Genomic DNA, 7508 nt, shown 5'->3' on the forward strand with positions numbered 1-7508 from the left:
GGCGGTAAACAGGGATCTCGTCCCTTCGCCAGCAATTCCGTTTCGTTCCCCCGAGTTCTCCCTCGTCTGTTGTCTGCCTCGCACGTAAGTGGTCCTTTCGTAAATCAAAGTGGATAGTGTCGCTTATGGGTGGTCTGCAACAACCGGAGGTAGTTCACATGCTTCCTAGCAAGTTCCTCACTGAGAAAAGCCCCATTGAGTCTGCGCTGTGCTTGACTGGGACACAGATTTGAGCAAGGGTCTCATACCTCCAATTATTTCTACATGAAGCACACACAGGGCAAGAACTCCAGTCCCTGAATACCTTTTAGTGTAAGGGAACACACTAGGCAAACAACAGTAAAAGCACAGGCAGCAAGATTCAGTATTGGAAGAGCTCACTGAAGAACCCAGATTTCTCTTTTAAATAAAACCCCCTATCTACTGGGTCATAGATTCCTCCCTACCTCGCAGATGGGCCAACCTGACACTTTAGCTGGTTTCTCTGGGCCATGTCCAGTCAAACTGGGAAGATGCCCAAGAGTGGAGAGCCTGCCACCTTGCTGGGCCCCCCTGGTGGCACTGAGCACCCTCTCAAGGAAGAAAGGTATCTTCCAATCTCATGTGTGTGCCTATATTGCAATGAGTGTCTTCTGCCTTTGGTGCACCTCTGAGAAGAGTCTGTCTCTGTTATCTCAGTACCCTGCCATGAAGGAGCTGATGACAGCCAGACGACCTCTCTTTCACCGTCCTGTTCCCAAGGTGAAGAAAAGCACTTCTTGCTGCCTTTCCTGTCATGTGCCATGGTCCAGCCCCCTCTGCATCTCAGTGGCCTCCACTAGACTTGCTCCATGGGGTCAGTGTCTGTCTTAAGATGACCTGGGGAGCCCAAACTGAACCTATTACATAGTCTTGGCCTCAGTATCAGTATTTCAGAGGGACACCACTAGTAATCAGCCATGAGCCAGACTTTGCATTGCTGATTAAAACACTTTGAACCTGAAACTCCAGCCAGTTTTCAACATATCTTCTAGTCCACTTACCCCATGCATATCTTTCCCATATCCTTACCCACTTGACAGTTTTTACTGTATCTAAAGGCAAATCTAAAATCTACAATGCATGTGGACAGCTTCGACCAGTAGCACACTATAATCAGGTATATGGGTATCTGAACTCAGAGTGCAAGAAGTAACTGCTTCTTCCCCAGTACGTGCACTTCAGCATCAGGGTCCTGAATGAGCCATTAGCAACGAATAAGAAGGGAAAAAGAAAGAGTAATTTTCAGAATTTTTTGCTGAGAATACTGATTACTTCAATGCATCCCTAATTTGAGCAGTGCCTGACAAAGAGGTCTGATTTGTACTGAAATCTGTGATTGGAGCTCAGATATTTCTAGACAGCACAGCTTGCCGATAATTTTTAGCTTTCTGAAAAGTGACGCCTTGAAAACTTCCTTTTGTGTCATCTAGTCTCTCCCCTAGCAGACAGACCACCCTAACTGATCACAGGTCAATGACCTAAATCCACCCTTGCTATGTGATCTGAATCCTTGATTTTAATACCCAGTCTGCTTGAGGTTCCCATGTCTCACCCTCTCATTTTAATAATAGAACTAGTGTTTATTTTTTAAAATATTGGACAATCTAGCAGGAAGTGACTACTTTGTATAAGAAAATGTTCCTTTTTTTTTCTTTTCTTTTCACATGTATCTGCATTTTAAAAATAAAATTAAAACCAATTTCTCTCCTTAATGCCAGTAGAAGTTCACTAATTCAATCCAGAGCATCACTAAGCTTGTATTACAGTCATCATCTAAGTAACTATTATTCTGGGAAAAAGTCTTAGTTTAGGAAAGCATTTCAGTAGATGTTTATGGTTAAACATGTGCTTAAACCTACAGCTATTCAACAAAGCACTGCAGCCTGTAATTGAGCATGTGCTTAGACATCCTGCTGACTCAGGGCTTTAGTCTGGAGCAAAAAATGCAAACCTACATTTGATCTTGCAGGCATAGTTAACAAAAGCACCCAGAAAGAATGACAAAAAAATAGTTCAATTTGTAGCATGATTACACAGCTACTTACAGTGAATTTAATGCCCCCAGCACATCTGTGTAGTAAGAAGTATGGATCACATAAGTGGATATTCCTGTGGCTTTTATGAAATCCCCACATAGTTTCATGCAGCTGGCAAAATCAAAGCAAATGCTCAGTGCAACTTCCAAGGCTTCAGTACATGTACCTTTCAGTCTCTGGTTGACAAGGAAGCCACAGCTTTTGTGTCAGCTCTAGTGGAATAACTTGGCAAGCCATTTGTTTGATTAGTAATGGTGAGCAAATAAAAAGAAACAAAGCCTCTTGCATTTCAAGGGTTTTATGAACAGTTGTCAAGACTTCTGCATCATTAAGTAGATCTACTGTCATATGCTCAGAACAAGAAACTTCAAAGCTCCATGTAACTCTTGTAAGTGTGTGCTGACAACATGGACCAGACAAACTCCAGACAAACACATACATCAAACTACTGTCATACTTCTGTTTCTAAATATCAGGCCTGATGCAGAGAGCAAGGTCTGTGTTTTATGCCAGCCGTCACCAAAGGGGGCCCAGTCCCCCTCACAAGCTGTGTCAACACGGGCAAATTGCAGGACTTTCTTTCCTTCTGCCCTTTTGTAGGATCTCTGGACAATACACAGAGGACCAGCACAGAAAGAGCAGAAGCCAAGCAAGTGCTGACTGTCTCTCCCTGTGAACCTGCTTTTGGTGGCGGTAGCTCTGGATGGGCTGCAGCAGCAACAGCAGTGGGAATTTTCACCACACTTTATCCAGACTCAGAGAAGCTGCCTAGCCTTTGTGCACGGCTGTTTTGAGGGTAAGGAAAAAATATGCTGAATCTTAATGAAGCTCAGTTTTTTTAAGAACTGAACTACCACCCCATTCAGCATCCTTCAGGCTGAAACTTTTCCATTCCCCCACCAGCAGACCAAGAAAAGAGCCTAAGTCCATAAGATTTGAGTTATTTGCTTCTTTTGGGAACTATTATGTACTTGCTGCCATCTTCATCAGCTTATTTGGCTCTCTGTGATATTTTAATTTGATTGCATTCAGGAGCAGAAATACTTCACACTTAGGAAAAAAAAAGCTGAGGCCTAGTTTCAACAATGCGTGATTAATGGCAGTCAGTGTTGGAAGCCGAAATCTCTCTGGCGCAAAACTCTCGGGTTTTTTTCAGCTTCATGACAGTGAAGCAGCCACATCATTTACCGATTACAACAGAGGTTAAAAGCAGCACAAAAGCAGAGACTTCTTTAGGTTGTAGGAAAAAGTGGCCAGGGTGCCTCTACAGCACACATGTGCCATGCTTTGGCATATGTACCAAAAACATGCCATGTTTACTTCATGAAAACATAAAAGTAAACATAATAGTTTATGCATATAGGAAAAAGCTGGGGTGGGGGGCAAAAAAGACCAAGTGAAAAAAGGAGAAGCATCCAGTTTTCCCTAAAGAAAAATGAATATTTGCACAATGTCACACCAAGCCCTGGTGCCATAGACTGAGGAAGCAAAAAGCACATGAATTCTGCTTTTTGAACTCTTCTCCCACAGCAGAATCACAGTAGGAGACATGGCCACTACAGCAAGGAATATCTGGGGGACAGCTGAAGACCAGCCTTGCATGGAGGGACTTTGAATTGCTTTTGTTCATTTACTAGTACATTTCCTTATAGGAGATTCTGAATCAAGTGTTCTGTAGGAACATGGAAGTGGTAAGGAGTGGTCCCTTGTGAGCTCAGGCAGTCATGTCAAGATAATCTTTTTAAATAATCATTCTGAGCTCCATTGTAACAGAAGCTTCGGGGGGTTGCACCAAAATATTTCCTTTGGAAAGCTATCCTGCAACCTTATTTCTCTACCAGTAAAGGATTCCTCTAACTTCCAGCCTAAATATATACTTGGCACAAGAACAACAATTATAACCTGGCTGATACCATTCTTTATCTGAAATAACTCTGTTCTCCCCTTTTCCCGCTCCTCAGTGCTTATGAGCAATTCAGTATTGTCTCTAGGTCTTCATCCTCATGGGGTAAAAAAGACAAGATAATTCAACCTCCTCTTCCAACAAGGACCATTCCTCTTTTCTGATAGTTGCTCTACCAGATCTCCCCACCTTGATCCAGTATTGGTCTGATGGTTTTTGGGACATGCACCATTTCAACCCCAGTGGCTGGTAGCCAAGACCCCTCCCTGCCCCAGCCACTGACACTGAGACCCCACACTCTCTTCAGTAGTTGACATCACAGGCCTGGGGTGCCTACACCCCTGGGCTGACTCCAGTTGCTGGCACTAAATCCATCACACCGGTCTTCCCAGTAGCCGGCACTTAGTACTTGCAGAACATACGCACAGGGGATAGACACTGAGACTATGTAGCTTGTTACAGAAGGACTTAGTAAGAAGGTAGGACAGATTGCAGTGATCACGCACCTGGCTCGGGTGAGACCAGTGTACTGACCAGCCTTGGCTTACACGCAACCATCTCCTTTTACACCCCTTTCTGGCTGCCCCCCACCCCTCCCCGAATCCTGTCCCAGCCACATTCCCTCAGCAGCTGGCACAGTCCCACCAACCCCTCCAGCATCCTGCACCCTTGGGTTTGTATCCTTATTAGTTGCAAAGCCCCAGTTTGCCTACAGTTTCTTGATAGTGCATCAACTACTGTGATTAACCAGGTTTGTTTCTCATCTTGCCACGGCTACATTTGTCTGTCACATCTGTGTTTCTGCATGTCTTGTTCATGGCTTAACCCTTTTCCTTAGTATCCTATCTGACAAAGTGTTTGACCAGACAATCACTTCACAGGTTCTAACTTATGACCTCTCACATCCTTCCAAGACCTTGTGCCTCCTTCTTTCTTAGTCTCTAACATAGATAAGATAATTTAAAATCAGGGAGAAACTGAGGTATCATGGGAGGTGTTCCCCATCTCGGCAGCAAGATTAGAAGGGAGGCAAACATGGCAAAGGCCTCAGGAGTGCAGCTCCCTGTTGATCCAGCCTTCAAAGATTTACGTACGGCATTATTGAAATGTCCTGTTTCCATGAAAATTGTCAAAATAGTTCAACATTTATACACATGCACATACGTTTTGTCACAATTTTGCTGGTTTTTTTTTATCTTGATCCAGAAGAGAAATCTACATTGTTAAATGTGTACATTTACATACTTTGTAAATGTCACATTGTAAACGTGACTGTAGCTTGAGTTTTCTGAACAGCTCTGGTTACTTTATTACAAGGAGTAACTAGACCTTTTCATTTTTCATTACATCTTGGGGACTAGGAATGACATAAAAAAGGAAGAGACAGAGACAAAGAGTAAGAAGATATAGAATATCCCTACAGACTAAAAGTCTCAGCAAGTGTTTTTCTGAATCATCTTCTTAGCAGCAGCTCACAAAGTGTTTTTGTTGTAGTCTGTAATCTTGCTTTTGAGGGATTATTTTGAGTGGAGAATTAATTTGAAATGTTCACTGGAGGTTTTTCAAAATATGAATTTCCTGCAATACCTTCTAAGAAAAACATCCAGCAGGCTGAGCTTCATTAGAACTATTTCCAAAAGATCCATGTAACAAAGATATTTGCAGAAACTTATCGTTTCTTTAAACTGCATTGTGAAACACAGTAGAGCAGTTACAGGTATAAAATGAATGAGGTGTGCACAGCACAGAAGTGCAGTTGTAAACTTCTTCCACAGGCTGCATACACCTGTTCCAAAAACTCCAACAAGTATTTTGATTTGGGGTGGGGGTGGTTTTGTTTCTCGTTTTTAGTTTTGGTGGTTTTTTTCTTTTCCCTGGGATTACATGCATAAAATGATAATGTTAATTGGTGGCATGTGATGGTGGCAGAATGATGCTGCTTTTTGCGACAACAGTTAGTCTGACTTAATATAAGCTTCATGACGGCAGCGTAGATGTTTACAAATGTGACATTAGAAGATGTGACACAACCCAGTTGAAACGCATGTGGCCTTTTATCTCCCTCTGGTGGCTAGATACCAAACCATCAGACAGCTGCTGACTCCGAGCTGGCAGAGCCAGCCTGTCTGTTCAGCCAGCTTCACTTTGTATATTCATAAAAGCTAAGTGTTCAACCCCAATGGTAACTTTGTCTCAGGCATCTTGGAAAGTGTTGGCACTTGAGAGTTTTGACTGCTTGGAGCTGCATGTCTCAGGTGAGGTCCCTTCCAGAGCAACCAGCATTCCCACATCTGTGTATTACCATGTTCTCTCTAGAAGCCATCCATGGGACAAAAATCCCAGGAGCCTCTGGCTCAAAAATTGTCTGGTTGTGGGGCCTCAGCCCAAGGACTATTCCTTGCCTTCGCAAAAACACCTTATTTTCTTTGTCCAAGATGCAAGGGCTGTTAGTCTAACAGGTTACAGAAGAAAATGCAACACAGAAAACCATTTCTCCTTAGCATATTAATTGTGTTTCCCATAGCAGACAGAGAAAAGTGCTTTTCAAGTATAATATTTTATGCTATTGACAGGAACAACCTAATAGCATTTTTATTTTTGCAACAGAGATACAGCTATACACTCTGTCTCAATAGCTGCTGCAAAACAAATGCTCAGTGGTGAGGAACTAAACTTATCTCCACCTTTCCTGTACACTGACATTGCGTTGTAGAAATGCACTTTCCAAAGTATCTGTTCTGGTTTTGAAGTCCAACGGTACTTTGGGTCTGCTCATCACTTTGCAAAAGGGTTGATGTGGAACAGGCAACCATGGAAACTCCTTTTCATTTAATGTCTGAGTCTGAATGTGATACCAGGGGTAAAGCACAATCTTCCAAAGGTGGGCTTCAGGATGCAGCATAAATGCACTAAATGGCACTAAAATAATAAAATGTGTTTCTCATTAATTTTTCTAGAGACAGAAATGCATGCACCTCACCAAAGAACACAGGAGACTGCAAAAGACCCTGCTTCTCAAACTGTGACAATGGTAAATGTTTTCTTCTCCTTGTGCAACTCACATCAGCTAGAGCTGATCCCCTTGTTTATTTCCCTATGCAAAGAGGAAAGGAGCAGTTTCACACCTTTAATCCATACTCAGGAGCTGCTCATATATTATATGTTGTTAGTGCTAAATTTAACTTGGACAAGGTGGATGACTCCTCAAACAAACAAAAAAACCCCAACAACAACAAAAAAAATCACAAAACAACCCCAAACAAACCAAAAAACCCCAACAACCTTTGCAGGCTGCCAAGCTTACTACTTTGATTTCTCATTAGGCAGCTTCAGCAGGAGAAGAGGCAGAAAGAAGGGGAGTCTTCTAAGAAAAAGGCTTTTTCTATGAGTTTCAGCAACAGCAGACAAATTGCTTGTGACTAGACCTGGGTTATTGGGAAACTAAAGGAGTAACTAGAAAGGGCAACCTGTCATGCTTGTTCCTATGTTAGCAATAAAACAATTACAGGAACCAAAAAAAATTGATCTTTTCACCTGAATATGGTACT

This window comes from Grus americana, chromosome Z (assembly GCF_028858705.1).
Source record: "Grus americana isolate bGruAme1 chromosome Z, bGruAme1.mat, whole genome shotgun sequence".
Lineage (NCBI taxonomy): Eukaryota > Metazoa > Chordata > Aves > Gruiformes > Gruidae > Grus > Grus americana.